The 21,275-nt window shown below is 42.1% G+C and overlaps 1 protein-coding gene across 1 annotated transcript in view; it reads left to right on the forward strand.

The window, feature by feature from the left end:
• The window catches only part of LOC137294654 (ral GTPase-activating protein subunit beta-like), a 374,261-nt gene that overhangs the window by 67,693 nt on the left and 285,293 nt on the right, over positions 1 to 21,275 (forward strand). The window lies entirely within an intron of this gene.

Consider the following 21,275-nt stretch of genomic DNA (forward strand, 5'->3'; position numbering starts at 1 on the left):
AGCAAATGTTCAGTAATAAACACTTGTTGCATAGGACATTCAGAATGTTGACTGTGATAACCATCTGTTGAGTAAAGCAAGAATTAATAAGAGACAAAGTGCAAACAGAACAGCTACACATAGATAATGAATATAGCTGTAAAGGGAAGTTTAGGGCATAATATTTCATATTCTGTCCGTGAAAAATATAAACATCATTACCTTTCCATGCTCAGTAGATTCCATGCCACGGTGTCCAGTATTTATTCAGTTGATACAATGCCAAGGTATCCAGTAACCCTATAGAAGAGCCCATGTCGAAGCATCCATTGGCCTCTCACAAGATCCTTTTTCAAGTTGTCCAGTGACCTCTCACAAGATCCCACAGCAAGTTGCCCAGTGGCCTCTCACAAGACCCCTCGTGAAGTTGTCCATGGGCCACCAGAAGATCCCATGGTAAGTTGTCCGCTGACCTGTCATAAGATCCCATGTCAAGTTGTATAATGGCCTCTCAGAAGATGTGTCAAACAATCTTGTCACTTTCGAAATAAAAAAAATATTTACCAACATCAAGAAATGATAATAAACTTACAAGTATTGTTGAATTATTCCAAAAGACCTATTTGTTTGTGTGAAGATCAATATCTCCGGTAAACACTTTTCCCTGCTAAGTGCCATATATGTACAGAGTCATGGAGTTATGAACATAACATGTGTTAAAGCAACAAAATGCTGAACAAAAGAAACTACAAGGTACAGACTTCAAACCAAATCTCATTTCATGTTTACCTTGGCCGTATAAATTCATATGAACTTGCATCGTGGTCTGTTTGTCATGCGCCCTCCGTCCACAGTTACACATCTTCTCCTGAAACCACTGCCCCAAATGCAGCTGGGATTTCACTTCTTAAATTCTCTAAAATTCGGGGTTTATTTTGCACTGTAAAAACATTCCCCCAAGGACTTCCCCAGGTAAGCTCCAATTCCAGTTGCTTATTGCTACCAACGATGTCCACAACAGCCATTCTGAAACACACATCTATGGTTTTTACTCAGTTGTGTTTTGAATCAGACGTACACTCTACCACAAAAGAAACATCACATTTCAAAACAAAATGCAAATTTTGTTCTTGCAAAGAGATGTTTTTATGATTGTAACGTTTTGTTAACGTGGTTTTCAATCCAAACTGACAGTTATTTTCAACATCAGTGTGTTTCCTGATAAAAAGGCAGACGTGCTAAAAGGGTCCGTATGACATTCGTGAAAATGATATCCCAAACTCGCTCGAAATCATGTTTGTTTTGACTCAGTGACCATGGCACGAGAGATCTGAGGAAGCAAGTCTTCGGTCACTCTGCTAACCATTTCAAAGTGATGTTTGGACAATCTTCCATAGAACGACGGACACAGCACGCCAGACCATTGGGACTCACAACTGACCCATCTGCTGTCAGAGATCATATGGTAGTCCTGTCCTCAACGCTTATCACCACCAAAACCAACTTCAGTGGTCATCTGATTCAAAGAAGAATAAATGACCTCACAACAAGGCCGACAGACACTTCGTAGAGTATGGACCCAAGAGCATTTGGCCTGTCATCATCCGGCTAATTCTTTCCATGTACAGATAATGCAACGCTTCCATCGAGACTCATGGGTACCAGACACAATACTGACTTTAGGTTATTTAGTGATACCATTCTTTGGTGGTTGTTTTTTGTGTGAACCCTAAATGTAATTCCCCAACATGTGCTAACCATAATTGTCAAGTCTGAACTCAATCCTGGGAGTGAATTAAAGTGTGAGCTTCAGGAAACCGTTAAGTAGGCTTGTGTTTTGTCAGCAGAGTAATTCAACACACTTGTTCTGGTTCTTTTCTCGAAGTTTTAAACTGCTGACTATATGTTTAGATGAGAATTTGCGCTTTGAAACTGTTTTTATGACTTGTCTGGGTTTTTTTTCAGCTGTCCACGGCATTTTATTACCCTTAAAATAAATTTGTTCAGTTCTGTTTGATTAATAGGCAAAGTATACGAAACCATGTAGGCGGATTTGCCGGCGTGTCTGTCAATATATGTCAAGAAAAATAAGATACCTATACCAAAACGTTGCACCCTGATATTATAAAGAAGTTGTCATCCATAAATTGCCCTACCTTTCTTACAATGATGCTGTTGTATAACAACATTCATTAACCAACGCTTGAACACATTCTGGTGTCGTTGGTGGGAATAGGCATGTCAAGTTCCTTTTGAATGGTCAAGAGGGAGCTGTAGACACGTGGCCATGCAGGCCATGGCACACACATCCTACCTGATATCTGACTGAATGCTGAAGAACTTCTGTCGATGGTGACTGGCTTTGTCCCAGTAGGAACTCAACTAACTCACTCACTCAAACCAAGATATAAAGTATGTCTCAGTCAGTTTTCAGTCTTCCACGGGACATGAAGCAAAAAAAAAATCCTGACATATGTATGTCTGGCACCGTTGGGTTTATTTTCAGCAATTAACAGCTCATTCGGGTTAGAGTCAAATGCATGTCCTTGAAAACTTATCCGACTATTCAATGCTGATTGCTGATGTAAATGATAAATCCCACACCTCAGCTCACGTTGATTGAGATGTGGTATTTTGCCTGAAAACTGGTCTCCAGCAACTTTCTCCAGCGGCTCACTGAATGCAGAATAGCAATTATCGTCTTGCTATTGCCTTGAGAGAGCAACCGAGTGATGATCGCATCTAGCGGTGTTGTAGCTCATTCCATTCTAATGATTTGACTTCGGCTCGGGGACTTGGCGGGAGTGAACAGACGTTACGCTAGTGATCCTTGCCGATCCTCCCCGATCCCTTCTGAAGGGCCGCTTGGCTTGCTTTATAATACTTGTCTTTAGCGCGATCAATCGGAACTGTCGTTTGCGTGTTGCTATTTTTAGACCTCATTCCGACTAGCAATTTGATTGTTTTTTCATATCATGATGGCATTTGGCTCTCATATGGAGGTATTTCGTAAGCTGTTGTTACAGTGATGAGATACGGAATGTGATGGGAAATTAGATTTCACATAACCCACGCGGCAGGCTTCCGTCTGTATAATCTGCCCTAAGGTATCTCTACACACGCAAGGTTCAAACATCGTTGGCTATGTTGTTACTGGCAATCACTGCTGACGGTCTATATCGTACAGTATGTCAGCTCGGTAGGGGCTATCGTAAACGTTTGCGTTTCGTTGACAGTATTCAGATGATAGTCCAGTGTGACCCCACAATGCATGCGTACTTTGATCGTGTGTACTGACCAGGCTTCAAGAGGAACCATTGTGTTGGAAGTTAGAATTTCGTGCACGAGACTCTTTATTTAACAAAGCCAAACAAGTGAATCATTCTAGAACAATAAAACATTCCTCTTGAAAGAATAATTCAAACACAAGGAATAAAATGTTCAAACACACACATGGGCTTTTTCGTTGGTGATCTATTTCGTAGCCTGTAGTAATTGATGGTGTTAAAGTATTCAAAGCATTTATCGCACTTGGCATATTGTGACATCGCCGAGTGAGTTTTTCGGTGCTTTTTCATTGGGCATGACATAATCACTAAGCCAAGCACTATCTTATCGATAAAATGTGCAACTGTTTTGCTCCCATTTGTAAGGATTTGTTACGATCGTGAAACCTTGCGTGTCCAAATGTTGTTTCAAATGGCCTCAGTTTATCGGCAAGTCTACATAGGTCTTATGCGGTCTCCCCGTCTTTACAGGGGACTTAGAAGTTTTTTTCAGCGGTTACACAGCTGGTTTGCACAGCAATCGTGAGGCCTCTAGACATTAGTCCTCTACGAACAATACGGTACCAGTTTGTATTCTATATCCGCTTATCAATGCGGCGACGTCACTGTTGACAGCAAGGACGTAGCTACCAATGTTACAAAGGCACGGGTTTACACATGATTGTTGCTATACAGGCTGGACAAGCCCTCCATACTATCTAAATATAAAGTTTTTTCAAACTATCGGACTAACATGAAAACAGTGGGCTTATACATAAATATACAAGCACCACCCAAGCACATCTATATAATCTAAACAGGTTTTAAATCTAAACATGTTTGCAACAACATGCATGTTATTGTGTATACTCAGCATCTAAACATGTTTACATAATGAGAAAATCTCTGTTTTCTAACACTGGTAATAGAATTTTAAAATAGGTGTTACATTATGTAGAAAGCTTAAGGTACTCAGTATGGAACTCAACCCGTGTTGTGCACCTTACTACATCAAAAGTTATCTCCCAAGGTGTAGCAGGCAGATAAAATTAGGAAGACAGATAAAAATAGGCAGGCAACTAAAAGCGTTTAAGTCGTCAGGTATGTAGTGAAACCTTTAGACAAGAATTACAAAGACTTCACTGGGTGAAAAAGCGCTGAATTTCCACAACTTCGATGAAAGATGCACAAAAAGAAAAACTCTTAGGTCTTACGAAATAAAGATTGAGATATTGTTTTCTTTTCTGATGAAAGTTCCGTCTGGCGTTTCCGAACTGTGTGAAAATTTGGACAAGATATACCAACACCCAAAACATATCCCAAACATTCATATGTGGGGTGGGATATCATCACGTAAAGTGACGCCATTGTGATGATCACCTCTTTCCACTGTCTGATGATAATGACCAAAAACACACTGCAGGCTACACAAAACAGTGGTTGTCGAACGAAAATGTTTAAGACTGGCCCCGCAACAACCCAGACCATAACCCTACGGAGAATGTGTGTGGACTAATACAGGACAGAATAAACCAAAAACTGACCCACACAACATAAGATAAGGTGCCTAAATAGTACTAGAATCATATTCATTTAAGTAAAACGTCTGTAGTTTATATACATGTATTAGATATTTGCCGAAACAACCTTCTCAGTAATTTCTGGGAATGCTTTACACATGAACCACGCTTAGTTAAATGTGACAGGGAGCAGGGGGTTGCTTGAAGCATTAGGTAATCTCAACAAGTTTTCATCCTGCCCAAGGTTAAACTGGTGTTGTGTATGCGTCACGAATAGAGTTGTAACGTACAGGAAGCTGAATATGAAAGGTTTTTTTCTGATTGCTAATATAAAACATTACTCCTGGATCATACCTCAATTATCAGGAACTTCAGACGGTGAAGAGAAGATGACTTGACAATACGTGATATCTAAATGTTATGGCAATTGGCCAGTCCTAGTAGACTTCACCCTCATTCAAATTAAGATCAAATATATATAGCTAATTGGCAAAACAATAGATCTGTTCAGATACACTAGGATTATGTGGTTAACTTTCCCAACCATGTAGACTGAACTAATGAATTGTTTGATCAGACAACATCATGTTGCTTGCACAAAAGTGTCTATGTACTGAGATATCTTTATTCTCACAAACATGGCAGGTTTGCAGAGAGGTAGAACCGTGGTACACGTTCACCATGACCTCCTCGGCTTGATCAAGAGTACGGTATTCCAATACAGGTGACAATTTTGACAAACGCTTTCATCACAAATTAATTCATAATTTGGGCGGAATTATTGAAGTAATTGTCATGTAATGTTTATAAAATAAATATACAAAGCAGCTATTTGCCGATTCAAAAGGTTAAAACAAGTGAACAACAAAAACAACATCAAATGCGTTTACAAGAAACTCCTGTGGGTGTTATTCTGGTTTGCCTGAGGAAGGTATGCTGAGATCAAGTCTCAGGCACAAAGTGATGTCTCCAAGTTTCGTTTATATTTTGATTTGCATAAAAGGAATCGATAAATATGCTGTATCTTGAACACACGTGACACCCAGACAGTGAGATAAAGCATAGTCTGCAGTTACGTGGGTGCGTGCATGCATGCATGTGTGCGTGCGTTGTTGTGTTGCCATCCATTTGATACTATGAATGGCCCAGCAGTTATCTGGCACATTTCTGTTTACATATCCATGTCTGTTCTGAAGCTGAGACATTCAGAAATTCAGTCTGGGACGTTCACTTTTGTTAATTTGTTTTGCGATGTAATTTATATATTGAAGTCGATGTTCGAAATTGTAATAACAATATTGATTATATGTGTATTAACTAATCTATTGAAGTAACTGGCGGTTGTCTGAAATAAAGAAAAACGGTCTGATTAGTCGGCTAAGACCAAAGGTCTCTCCGCTTTCTCCTTGAGATTTGGGCATTACTGATCAGCAGTCAAAGTAGATTGGAAGGGGAAAAGAAGTTCTGAAACTTTGCCGTCAACCATTTGAATGGAAAACGTGTTGCATTAAGTTGAGAGTATTCCATCTCGCAGTTGTCCTTGTCGGGTTGGTAAGAGCGCCTGTTGACATCGGTTCCTCGGGGCCACTAATGGGAATTGCCTAGGGCGTTTGTCTGTCAGAAATTCATTGGGATTTCACTGCAGGCCCCAGCACATTTGTCCAATCAGGACAATCACACAGAGCAGGTCACGCCGACACGATAGTGATAGGGTGGGCTGTAGGATTAGATTTAATCACTAACTCACACATACTACAGTATAAGCCCCGTGGTCTATAACATGACCCCTCATCCAGTGTACCCTTGAAGCCATACTCCTAGCAGTGGTTCAGACCATCCCTCCAGGGCCATTCAGGTCGAGTAGCGGTACACGTCTTCAGTGGTCGAGAACTGGGCACAGTCTTCTTGGTACTGTCATCGTATAAGCCAAACGCTGGTGCCACAGGGGTTAGGGTTTACAGCAAAGTATGGCATCGTTGTCCCACGCGTTATTCAGAGGAAAACCCAGTTGAATGTGTCCTTGTTTAAGTAACAGCGGAAAAAACAAGTCGTGGGCTTTGTCAGCTTAATTGCCAGCTGTACAGTCGGACCTTAGGAACATCAGTTCAAGACCTACATTGGACATACACCAAGTCTGAAACGAAGCTTAACTAAAATCAGGAATTCCCACCAAAACAAACTAGATATTCGTGAAAACGAGGATTTCATTTGGTTCTACATTTTTAACTCGAACAAGAGTAGGTAAAATTGGTTTACTGGCAGGACGGTATCACTGGAACTTGAAACGCAAAAATCTGACAACTGACATCAACTTATATAGCCTACGATCACTAACGGGGTGTTAACTTTGTACAGGTACAATTTTATGCAGTGTTAAAACCCCGTTAGCGACAGTATGTACCTTGTTGACAGAATGTTGCGTTACAAACCCCTGTGAAGGACATATGGTATCTTGTTTAATGGAACTGAAACAGTCGTGTTGTGCACGACTTCAGTCATGAAACTATTAACAACGCGAGTGTTTTGAGAAATCACATCACTTGAACTAAGAGGTACCATTATACCACCTCACACACAACACAAGACCTGAGTGGAGAAACGATGAGTTTATTAGACAGTCACCGAATTTGGGATTGTAAACTGTTCCAGCTATCTCACTGAATAGCATTTTACTGATAATATGATGGCGTTGTTATTGTGAACTTAAGATAATATCATATAGATTAACCGAAGCATCGATGATGTATAGCGTGGCAGGCTTGTGATTTACCAAAGTCGGGATATAAACATGCAATACAGATAAACGCACACTGGTCTCCGGTTTACTTGTGTCTCTAGCCTACACAGGTCTGAAGTGAACAGACTCCAGTTTACATAGGCCTTAAGCTTACATAGGTGTTCAATCAACTGATGTCCTCAGCCTCCATACTGATTTCTCTTGGACCGTATATCGGTATCGGAAGGAAGTGACAACTTCGAGTTGAATATTTGGGATTAATTATGATCTTATACGTAGGTATATAAGTAATGCAGTTTAGGTTATCATGGCCATATACTTGTCCAAGCTACAGAGTAATCAACCTTTGTAATAAAATTATTTCCACGAACGTTGTCCTGTATCAGTCGGTACGGCGGTTTCATTATCAGCTCTCACGAAATGGAACCTTTCCGTGGCATTGACCTTTGGATTTGATCGAACTACATGAATGGGAATTGGAAAACTAAATAGGGAAAGACTTGCGTAAAGAAGGAAATGGCAGTTCGTTCTATGGTCAGTTCTTATGAGAAGCACATCCATGATCTTGGTGAGAGGTCGTGTGTTTCACATGTGTTCCAACACTAATGAACTCTCTACTTCATGCGATTAGACTAATGTCAACTGGATGGCGAGTTTTCTTCAGTTCGCACAGCAGCATGATATATGTCGAAGAGGTGTGCGTGTTTCATGAAATAGGTCAAGTGCACGTGCCCCCAGAACAGTTCTCAGTGCAATGCACTTGTTAGCCTATCAGTCCAGTCTGATGTATGCTCCTGTAATAGCAGGTAATACGTTTCTTATGAAACCTTAAGTCATAAATCACGAAACAAACGTAACTCGGAAACACCTAAAACCGGTCATACCTTTGTAGCTGAAATGCTCTTTATCGGCGTCTCACTCACTCACTCACTCTGAGTACCAAGTCAATACAGAACGGATTGAGAGTAGGGTGCAACATTAGCTTCAAATATGTTCACTTCATCACGCTGACATCATCAGCAAAACATTCGGACGGTTCCGACATAAGCATTGCGAGCTCATATATAACTTACTAATTTAAACATCCTATGACTCATCCACACCATCATCATGTCGCCTTTGTTCTTGAAAATAACTTTCTATTTTCACATTCAGTACATGTGTGTACATCATGATCGAGTTAAGGGGAAATGTTATGATCAAAGGACATACATTAGGAAACCATTACGCTGTGATTTAGGAATGTGTCTTTCATATTATCTAATCATTATGTAACATCACCTTTTCATCTTCAGATCTACAATATAACATCAGCTGTTGTCGTAATTGATGTCCACAGGGATGTACCTCGATATGGAGCAACTGGCAGACAAGCACGCGTTCGTACAATGTCCGATATACTTCTTGCTTTAAGTGTGTATTGATATTAGTATAAACACAACCGCCTATCGACAAAAACGTTAAAAACAAATGTTGAGATGTGCATATGTTCCAGGTCACAGTATGACGTTGTCCAGATTGGTCTCAGACCCAGACCGGTAATGATAAGGAACTTCCCACCAGACAGTGTCATATTGTGTTGTGTTTCGTACAGACCACTGCATACACTGTCATACATTGCATGTGTGATTCACGTGTTTGTTTCATACGCAATCTTGAGTTCTTGAAAGGTTTAGTACAAGAGAGAGGGTAGCGTTAACGAGAGTGGTGATGGCCGGATGGTATGTGATTCTCCGAGTTGATGGCGATGCATCACGTTCAAATACATCACGCCACCACCAGACCGTGGGACCAAGTCTATCTTAAAGCAAAGGCTTGCAGACAATCTGTGCACACTTGTTATGTGTCGGGGATGATTCCAGTCATGTACACTGTAAATGTGGGCTGTCAGAATGGAATTGGAAGGGCGAGCCATTGGCAAACGTCCTGGGCCTAGATTTTCGAAACTCTCTTAGCACAACGATAGTCGTAAGAGCCATACATTAACATTACCTAACGACTGTCTTAGCGCTAAGAGAGTTTGGAAAATCTAGGATTCGATACACTGCCCCCCACACACATAGCTCCCGCACAGTTGGTGAGTGAGGAAGTTTAGTTTTACGTCGCACTCATAAATAGTCCTGTTATATGGCGGAGGTCTGTAAATTTTCGAGTCTAGACCAGGCAATCCAGTGATCAAACAGCATGGGCATCGATCTATGCAAATGGGATAAGATGACACGTGTCAACCCGATACCGTTAGTCGCCTCTTACGACATGCGTTACTGAAGATCAGTTGTAAACCTGATCTTCATGGATGCACAGTGGGTGAACTTGCCCACCCAGTTCAGGGACAATGTACATCGATGAACAACAGAAACCATATTACTTAGTTCGTGTTATCAAATGGTTTACTTTAAACTGAAGATGGTGTGATCAGATGTTAAATTAGAAACTCTGATGGCGCATAGAGAGCATGGTCTAGTAATACTTCGGCATGGTTTGCCTTTTAAAAACATGATTTTATTTTTTCTTTAAATTTAAGAAATGTTTTACCATATTTACACACCTGGTGATAGATGCTGAAAACATGTTATCCTTTAATAATAATAACTATATTTTCCTCGTCACAAGTGTCCGACATTTCCAACATGGAGGGGTTTATGTGGCTGCCAATTCATTACGGCATTGTCTCCATTGACATTTTGCTCAAAATTACTCAGAATATTTTCACAAACTGTTGCAGGAATGAGTGATGGTTTGAGAGATGTAATCGAATGTGGCAACAGTTAATTTAATTTTCAAGCATCTAAAAGGACAGCTCGGGATTCAATGTTTTGTTCTTCAGTGAGAAATATTATTACCACAGCTCCATCCTTGGTAGCCTGTGCATTTCACCAGCATGAGCTGTATGATCAACATTCGGTGACACTGTACATCGTTCAAGAAGGCTTGTCAGTGATGAATAGTGGCATGTTGCGCTATTTCTGAAATCACATAATCAGCTCTTATTACTATTTAATAAAATAATTCTGTCACATGCATTCACTTATTCAACATCTAGGTTTTGCCTCCAAACGTCTATGACACATGCACCCGTGAAGATCCTGGTTAGAACTGATCTTCAGTAACCCAGCTTGTTGTAAGAGGCGACTAACGGGATCGGGTAATCAGACTCGCTGACTTGGTTGAAACACTGCATTGAGATCGAGGCCCGTGATGTTGATTACTGCATTGCCAGGTCCACACTTGACTATTTATAGACCGCAGTCCGGCGTAAAACAAAACACACCCACTATTTGTCTTTGCAATAAAACACAATGATAAACTTTAAGTAATTATAAACAACCTGTTTAATTGATGAACGAATTCGTTGGAGCAATGGAGGTACATTTGTACAGCTTCGTGTGGTAATGAAAGTTTATTCATATTATTAACCCAGTGAAAGAATTATATATCGATATGTAAAACAGTCATTGTAAGAGATGGCGGGTAATCGATCCAACTTTAGAAAATACACAACTGTCAAGAAAAATTATGACGATTAAGAATGTTATTGGTTTTGAGTGTATTCAAGAGGTTCTTCTGAAAATTTCCACTCTAAATCTGTACATGGAAATGACGATCGTAAGGATCATCACGGCAAGATCACCGATTAACAAGACCAAATAGACCATCTTTCCTAGGATAGCCGTATGGTGGAATGAATATGACAGTCAGTGTCCTACATGCCCGTTTTACATACTCATTTAAGTTTATGATACTAGCAATACTGCCAGTGCCATACGACGAACCTTGGCGGAGTCCGTACTGCAAGGCTGCCGGATCTACGAGTTCTAGTGATCAGCATTATTTGGATGCTCCTATATACATGTAAATTTACAAATGATATTTAGGTCACTGGTATTGCCATTTTTAAGGAGAAATATAATTAGGAAGTTGATTTGTGTCAAGTATCATTATATATTTTTTCTACCATGATCAGAACCTCGCTGTTGATCGTAGACGTCTACCACAAACCCGGAACTGTTCTTCAGTCTAGGATCCAAACTCATTGCCAGTAGCGGCGGCAGCTGGAGTATGTGATAGTCGACAAATTGTTACACCTAAGTCACTTGCACAATAGAACATTCGGAATACCTGGAGGTCCCTTCTTTGAACAAATTTAATTTACGTCAACCATTTGTCCATCTGTATCAAACTTCTGATTGTGGTTATGTCAAACTGTGCGGTATCAGGACACGCTGGGTGGAGATTGCCTAACATTGGTCTTTCATATCTATGCTCTTGTAAACCACGTATGTAAGTCACTTTCGAACCGTCTTTCATTACCACATCCAAACTGTATGAATACATGTTGTAAACGAAACTGGTTCAACGAGATCCGACAGGTGTGTAGTGATCAAACGACTGAGTAAAACGTTCGTTCGCCATGTGAGAAATTCGTGTTCCTGCAATAGGTACACGTTCAATTCTCTTGGTCGCCGCCACGATATTGCTTGAGAAGTGCAAAATATGTTGGACATAACCCAAGCACAGATTTCTTTGACTCAGTGGTTAAAGCGTTCGCTAGTCACAACGTAGACCCGGGTCGATTCACCACATAGGGACAATGCCAAATTCACCGTGATATTGCTGGAATATTGCTGAAAGCGGCGAAAAACCAAACTCGCTTACTCTTTGACTGTTTACCTGACAATCTATCACGACGTCAAGGCAAAGGCAAGTTTTTCTTCCTAAGCGAAAGGGTGGATGGCTGTTTTATACGTGGAAACTTCCGGACAAGGTTTCAAAAAGATTACGGAAAAATGCAAGTTACGACGAATGTTAGAAAAGATGGTCCAGCGTGCTTACACATTAACGAGGCGCCTGACCCTCTGGGAATCATCACAAGGGTTATGTCAATATACACAGTAACGATGGGTCATAAATATCACTTTAGAAAAAACTATTAGGCTGTCATAGTTAAATGGGCGTTCATTGTCCGCAGACGGTTGCTGTCCGTCAGACAAATTAGACCGCTCGTCTGTCGTGCGCGCCATCGACCAAAGGGAGGTAATCGATCGAGAAGAGACGACGAGAATCATTTAGAATCACTTACTGCAATCAATTAGACTCCACCTGGTACGGCACGCCACTTGGCATTGTTCAAGCTGTGTGATTGGGGATTGTTGAAAGACATAGTAATTCTGATTTCAGGGAAAGTTTTCACATTAATCAAATGAAAGTAAAGACGTTGAGACAATTTGACTCCATCGGGACGCTGATACTTCTCCGTGACGTACCGACGTGGTGTTCGAGGAGGCGCTCTGTTTAGATTGCGTTTGACTCTTGAGGACCTGACTGTGCCCTTCCTCCAACTTAATAACAATGTCCAGACTGATGTATATAAATTGAAGGATGCCTTTGCAACATTGCAGTAAGAACTGGATTCGTCTTCGGGCACAGCTGTAACTGAATGATGAATGTCATTGTTTGATTAAAATGAATGAATGAATGAATGAATGATGCTACGGCTGGGTTTAGAATTCGGGATGCTATCCTGATGAACTGACCTTGAAGTCTGACCTTTGATGTAAGAGTGAATCTAAGTGTGCTTGAAGCGCCATCTGGCGGCCGGTACTCGATGACCATGCTCTGATTATCGGGAACATGGATTATGTGGATTACTTACGGAATGTTCTTCAACCCATATAAAAACAGGCAGCTGTTGTCATGGTCACCAGACTTGCATGTATTACCAGCGGGGCAGACCAAGTTCGTTGTCTTAGTGAACACCTGGTGCCTAGTATTTCTGTGATGACATTTGTAGGAAGCGTTTTCATCAGTGTGCTGGAACTGTTTCAGCTTATTTTATTTCACCTGATCTAAGATCGCGTCCTGGTAATCCATCACTTGTAACTGTAAATGAACCATATTGCTCAGCTGTTCACTCCGCATTGTACATGACAAACAATTGCAGTATTGCTGGAGTAATGTGCCATACATTGGCCAGTACAAGTTGGTACAAGGTGCATGTCTGTCTCATGACAACAGCTGATACAATGTTTCCCATAAGGCCAGGGCCTCCCTTCACAAAGCACTAAGGTTATCGTAGGCACTAAGGTAAGATGTTAAAGAATGGGGGTTAAGGTTCACCTTAGTGAAGGTTACTTCCTGAAAGGAGCCTCTGGTTTTCTGAGGGACTTGTGTTTGAACAAAAATCCAGCTTATGACTCCCTTTCAAATAGGGTTACTGAACATTTTCCTACATCCACATTGTTGAGAATACCGAAACAATTGTTCATTACCCTTTCCATACAGGTGAATGTATAAAATAAGTAACAGGCTCTCTTTGCGCTAAGACAGTCGTAAGTGCCACACATTAACATACACGTACGACTACCTTAGCGCTAAGAGAACACCGAAAATCTTGGCCCTTGACCCCAATCCTCAAAGCTCGATCGTAGCGCTGAGACGATCGTACTCCCTTAGTTTTACATAGACTTATGACTGTCATAGCTCTAAGATCTCATTGATGAACGGAGCTCAGGAAGGTTGTTGTCACTCATGCTGTCAGCAACCGGATTGTTCATAAGCTACATATCTCACTACAGCTTAAATATTTCAATATGAATAATGTCAGTACGCGAAGTCGATGTGCCGAGGAAGTCGATAAATCCTCGATAGACGTCAATTCCTCTGTATGCTTTACAATAATAAACCCCACGAATGTACTTAGTTGTGCTGTCTTGGGAACCATAGATTGTGAATGTACTGTAAACGGCCTGGCTGGCCTGTTAGTTAATTTACTCACGTCAGTTCCATGGATGTCGTACCAGGGATTGTAGTATCATGGCGGCATGCCTAGTGCCAGAGAGTGCTGCCAGCTGACCCTCTAGGAGGCTTAGATACAATGGCTGGTTACATTAGATGAATGGCGCTTACTGTCTACGTCGACTTTGTGTAACATAAGAACTACTGACTGCTTGATGGAATAAATATCATTGTTATTTATGTCGTTAATATCTCAATGCAAACAAACATTTCCCATCATCGAGTTTGGGCAATAGAATATATCTAGAAAACACACGTATCCCTCTGGTGCCGCACTCCGCAATATCCTGATATGTCTTGGTCAGACGCTCCACTGACTGACGCTATGAACATTGATCTGCGGGGAGACGATGACAAGCAGCCCAAGCTTGACCATCCGATACCTACACCTAGCATGGGTTGCTGAACACCAACTGTAACCCGGAGTTCATGGGGTCTGCTTGTCTCCCAGGAGTAGGCTAAAGACCATCAGGTGGAAGTCCTGTGGCACCAGGTCGAGTTCGAACTTCAACACATTTTATCTCTTCATCAAATGGACTCTATATTGTAGAGAATCAATGAAATCTACGGACATTATTTACTAACTTGATAAATATACGAGACCAGGCTATGGTAATATTTCTTTATGTAGTTTGCGGAAAAGGTCGCGAATGTGGACGAATCGACCATTCGTATTTCTCTGGAATCATACGAGATGATCGCGACTGGGTTACTACGTGGCACGGGGGAGCAAAGATCAAAAGACGCCATGTGGCACTTGTGCCGACCTCTAAGGGGACACCAACTACACTTTGGTCTTCCTTCAACGTGTCACGCCATGGACTCGGAACTCCATGTAGCGTTAAAGACGATGTGACTTCATGGTCCTATGTCGGGACTGTGTGTCTCAAACTTCCGAAAAGTCGAGATATATCCTTATGGAATCACGCTGCCGCACTGAGTCAGGCAGCATATGTACCAACCACTTATTCACTCGGGTAAAACTGTGGAAACTGTATCAAACTGAATCCAACCTTTCCAAGAGATTCACTGAAATCTCACAATTCAAGAAACTTTTAAAATGAACTCGTTTCTTATCCAAATATTTATTCTGTCCACAATCTCATAGCTCAGAAACACTATGAGACAATATAAATATTAAAACAGGCTCACTTTCTTCTCCCTGTACTCCATCTTGGATTCTATCACCATCACAGCAGAGTTCTGTTTCTAATATTAGTTCTTCTTTCACCGTCGCTCGTCACCAACGCTCCACAGCCTTCATATTTGCGCATACAATTACGTGAAGATAAGATCAATTCTTAAACAAATTCTCCATATTTTTCACATTCTTCAAATTCTAAAATAACCCTTGATCTGCTATGTCCTCTCTGGTGTGAATCGATCTCACATGGCCCCATGTCGCTAGCCATCTGACGTGTTCTCATTCAACAGCACGTAAAGGCCAGTTTACACCATGCGACATGCAACATGTACGGAGGCGACTCTATAGCCGGCTAGCTTCAGTGCTTCGATCATGAACATAAAGCGTCTGTGACATAAGAAGTGTGTGAATGTTACGTTCGTTTATTGCCAGCAACGCATATGTATATGTCACGTAGACATGGATATGTTTTAGTCGAGGCAATGAAACCATTACACAGGTCAGTTCACATCCGTGCCAACGCACCCCTGTGGAGATATTATCCAATATATGCGTGATTAGTATCACGTATGTGCAGACCCGACTATTGAGAATCTGATGGCCATGCCAAGTAACTGACTTCTCCAGATCCGACTATTGTAACAATGATATTTGTTGAGGATTACATGGGGGTTCTTTTGTTGATGTTGTTGATGATGATGTTGTTGTTGTTGTTTTGCTGTGTTAGAATGTGACGATTCGGTGAATGTAAAGGTTTTGACTTTTAGGTCGTAAATCATAATTTCTTACTGACTGCAATACTCCCCGCAGCACCAGCGGTCAATACCTGCACTGATACAGCAATAATTTGTCGTGATGTCATGACTGAAAGTGGGCAATTAAATATGATCGAGAAAGTGTTGGACACGAAACTTGGCCAGGAAACTTTTTCTCAGTTGAAAAGGCAGCAAAAAGAAACACGAGCAATGATATTGTGTGTAAACGAGCTCGGACTGTCTCACAGCAATGGTAGAGCGGGTGTTGACAGGGTCGGAGACCAAGCTCTTACACAGCTGTCGGTGTCCACACACTGCATACATGAAGACGTCTTCCTTGTTCTTCCTACAAAACACGTTGCTACAGTAACCTGTTGCGTGAATCTCACATATCTTCCATGAAAAGGTACTGTAGTATTTCCTAACTATGTCCAGCTCTAGTATGATTCCTTCATGCAGATGGAGATTCATACATCTTGTAAGCACAGGCATCAAGTAAACTCACCAAATACATATACATGGAGTGGAATGACTTCGGGATATTTGAAATGACACCGTACGGAAATTTACTCTAAATCATTGCATTAATATTCTTTCTTTTGCTGTGTCCGTGATTTGCTAAGACTAGGAAATATATATCGTCCAGTTTCCTGAAACTGCTCTTCTGTTTCTTAGCATACACAGTTAACCAGGTCACAGTGTAACCCACCCAGTCCTTCCAAAATGGGTCGCCCCTCTGGAACTGCTCTCGTAGGTAAATATCTGGTACTCAGAGTCGATGTAGTAGTTGTTGGGTGATGCTGATGTCATCTGTGTCAGCCCACTGATACACCTGCCTTAGACGAGCCGATCTTTCCCATACTAGCCCTCGAGTAGGGTGTCAAGGAGTGTCTACATCGTCACTTCGTCGGATTTGTTCTTTGACAAAGGGGGTTGACACTAAGTCGTCACCGTTCTAGCGAGGAACCACCATGAGATATTCGGTCCAAGATCCAAGAATGGTTCTGAAGACATCAACAACCGAAAGCTAGTGTGAAAGCTGACGTGGTTACTGTTCTGTTGGTGCGACTCCTCAGCACGGGGACACATGTGAGTGAGTGAGTGAGTTTAGTATTACGCCGCTTTTATCAATACTCAAGCAATATCTCGGCGGGAGACAGCAGAAATGGGCTTTACACGTTGTACACATGTAGGGAGTCAAACCCGGGTCTCCGGTGTTACGAGTGAACGCTTCAACCGCTAGGCTACCTTACCGCCCCTGAACAAATGTGAATACAGTGGGTGAAGGCCATTCCTTCGCATCATGTATGTTTGTCGTAAGCAATCTGCAGACACGGCCAGGGTCGGCCAGTTTACCGATTGTCAACATTTTGTATGCTATAGGTGAAAGTTGAATACAATATTTACTCACCTTGTTTTACATTGCGCTACTGCTTGCAAGTGGCGTAAAACAATACTTACTGTCTATATACTGAGTGAAAAAAGAAACTTCACAAACTGTCATTTTTAAAAATAATGAATATTTTTTCTCTGATAACACATTTATGTATCCGAAATGGGATCCCTATCTTTCGACTCCAGAAAAACGTTAGCAAAACCCACCCAAACCAATCCATTCGTCGTGCAAGTGGCGTTAGTGCCAAATCAGGTTCTGCACCTGCAGTCGATCACGTGATCTTCGCATCGAAGTTTTCTCCATTTACGTGTTTACATTGGCCTCAAGAATTGAAAAAGACTTTTAAACCACAGTTCTAACGGCACTTTAAGTGCCACGATTGTCAAATGTGCAACGTGAACGTGTCGTTGGCATGTTGCAAGCGGGAAGATCAGTTATTGACGTCGCAAGAGCACTGGGATGCAGCTGTCGTACTGTGTATGACTTGCGAGGTCCTCTACAACAAACTGGCACCACTTCTTATGGCGCAAGGCCGGGTCGTCCACGTGAGACGTCACGAGCAGAAGACCGTCAAATCGTCCTACGTCACCTACGTGACAGTTTTCTGGCGGCTACACGAACCAGAGGTCGACTGTCCTCACAGACCATTCGAAATCGGTTGCGAGCTGCCTATCTCCATTCTCTACGTCCATGTCGTGGGTCAATACTGACGCCGTTTCATCAACGTCAGCGTCCGCTGTGGGTCCAACCTCATCCCCGATGGACCCAGAGAGACTGGAATCGAGTCGTCTTTAACGATGAATCCAGGTTTACCCTCAGATTCGCGGACGGCAGGCATAGAGTCTGGAGACTACGTCATGAACGGTGCCCAACGTTGAGTACAGCAATCCAGTGGATTTGGGGGAGGAAGCTGCATATTGTGGGGTGCTCTCTGTGGGAATAACCGTTCCCGACTTATTGTCATCCGTGGAAACCTCACAGCTGCTGCTTACCGCGAACATTTGCGCACCCGTGAACTCGGACCTTTCATGGCGGCTCATGGCCTAGGTCTACAGTTCCAGCATGATAATGGTCGGCCGCATACAGCGATGTTGACACGAAATTTCCTTCAAAACGCTGGAATCAACGTCATGGACTGGTCATCGAGGTCCCCTGACCTGAATCCAAAAGAGCACTTTTGGGACGCACTTGGGAGAAGGCTTCATGGTCTTAGGAACAAACCTCAGAATTTGCAGGAACTTGGCGCTGCCTTGCAAGAGCAATGGCCCAGAATCCCCAGCCACATCTTCAAAAGCATCAGGCAATCGATGTGGAGACGGTGTTTGGCAGTGGTGAATGCACGGAGCGGCCATACACAATATTGAACTGAGAAATTCCGAATTTTTATTCTTGTGACTTACCATTCTGTATACCCATGTTTTGGAACGGCGGTGAAGCCTAATGGGACTGATTATGGCACTGTCAGTGTACCGAGTACATCACACAAATCTCATCAATGAAATAATAACAATTTAATCATCTTGCCATCTCTTGTTCTTTTATAGTGCCCCGAAGAAAGAATGTGGTGTTTCTTGTTTGACTCAGTATATTTGCCCCAGTTCTACTTGAATTACCACGACAACTGCTTTAACAACAACAGTATTGCTACTCGAACACACGGGTGGTACAGTTGTTGTAGTGTTGGCCCCTCAGGGCTCAATTCCAATGATGAGTATTATGTGATGTCGCGTAATAATAGAGCCGCCTGCATTGGTGATGTTGGAATATTGATGAAGTACAATGACTACATCCACTCCAAACACTACAGCAACATCAGCAGACACCAGATCGAAACACTTCAGCCAAATACACAAACACGAGTTACAAATATTTAAAATATTTGTTAAATACAGATGGGAACAGTCAACACCCTACAGCAATCACAGATACGGAGCTACATCCAACAAATCGCGCCATGTGAACATGGCTATATACCAAGCCAATCAGAAGCATGTTCCTTTGAACTAATTTGCCATCTAAACGCCCCTGGAAACACTGTGTCGGAGCGACCGTGGATAGGGGACATCGGCTTGTTTGATGGGCCCATTTACGCTATCCCAGCCTTCATATATTGCTTGTTACGGGAAATTTAGTCCTTAAAAGGGCAGAAAGTTATTCACCTCTGCTGTAACCGCGATGAGCTTCTCGTGGCGTTTGAAGTTTTGTGGCGTCTCTTAATGTCACCATTAAAATTAAGGCTGAAATGTCGACGTCAATTAGAGCGTAATTTACGGGGGCGTTTTTAAAGAGACAGTGAACCGTCTCAAAAAGTCTGGAAACAGAATGTGAAAAAAAAATTAATTTTAGAAAAAAAAGTGCACACGTTAAAACACTGACTGCGAAGAAGCATAATACTATCCGTTGAACAAATTCCTCGGAACATATCATATATGTAACTCTTTGATAATTTTATAAACTAGAGTCCAAAAGAAACGATACCAACGTTTTTCAAACTAGTTTATTACTAAGTGATTTTTCTTTTACAAAAACGTGCCAATCCGCATTGCATATCCCAAAATTTGATGGAAAATACCGGGAATTCTTTACCACTTCCGGGGAAAACATAAATTTCGTGAAAGTGCAGTATGGTATCCGGCCCCGTCATCCCTACTGCGGACCGCTCCTTACGCCTCGACATCGGCACGACAGATTGTGGGCCAGGCGAGTCCGACGCTGGCAACGTCGTTACTGGGCACGTGTTCTGTTCTCGGATGAAAGCAGATTTATCATCTTCAGAAACGATGGACGGCAGCTTGTTTACCGAAGAGTTGGTGAACGTTTGACGCCTAACTGTCTTCATCAAGACCGGCAGTTTGGAGGTGGAGGGTTAATGGTTTGGGGTGGCATATGTGGTGACGTCAAGACAAGGCGTGTCCTAATTCGTGGAAATCTGAATGCGCAACGTTATCGTGATAACATCTTACAACCTGCTGTGGTGCCCTTTCTTCAGCAACAACCTCGTGGAATCATTTTCCAACAGGACAATGCAAGGCCACACACAGCAAGATTGACACAGGACTTCCTTAACAACGCCAACATACAGGTTTGCCATGGCCCACATGAATCCCATCGACACTTATGGGACCACCTCGATCGGCAAATCCGACGTCGCCCTGTGCCTCCAGTCAACGTTCAGGACTTGGAACGATATCTTCTCGAGGAATGGCAATGCATCACCCCTAACGTCATCAGACGTTTGACGTCATCAGTCCGTAGGCGTGTTCTGGCGTGTATTGAGGCTGACGGTGGACATACGCGCTACTGACTTGACTTTGAGACGTTTCAGTTGACATTTCATATTGTTTCTCTGTTTAGTGCTTTAAGGAAATGTTCATTTTTCGATCCCAACCATCTTTAAAGTTTTGTCAATTTGTGGAACGTTTCCGAGGGGCCTAGTACCTGGGGTGTCTGAAGTCCACATAAGGCTAACAGCGGTGTCATGTTCATACGGGTAGCCATACGGATGATCAAGACATCTACGTTTCCGAACTTCTTTCAGTGTCTTGGGCGTCTCAACCTGAATCATGTTGAACCTTTCAGAGTACTTGTATCACGTTGATCTTTCCTCAAACATCATGGCAAAACTAGGATATAACTTTAATGCTTTAACTTTGAAATCAGATACACCAAACTTACTGGACATG

Source organism: Haliotis asinina, chromosome 8, assembly GCF_037392515.1.
Source record: "Haliotis asinina isolate JCU_RB_2024 chromosome 8, JCU_Hal_asi_v2, whole genome shotgun sequence".
Classification (NCBI taxonomy): domain Eukaryota; kingdom Metazoa; phylum Mollusca; class Gastropoda; order Lepetellida; family Haliotidae; genus Haliotis; species Haliotis asinina.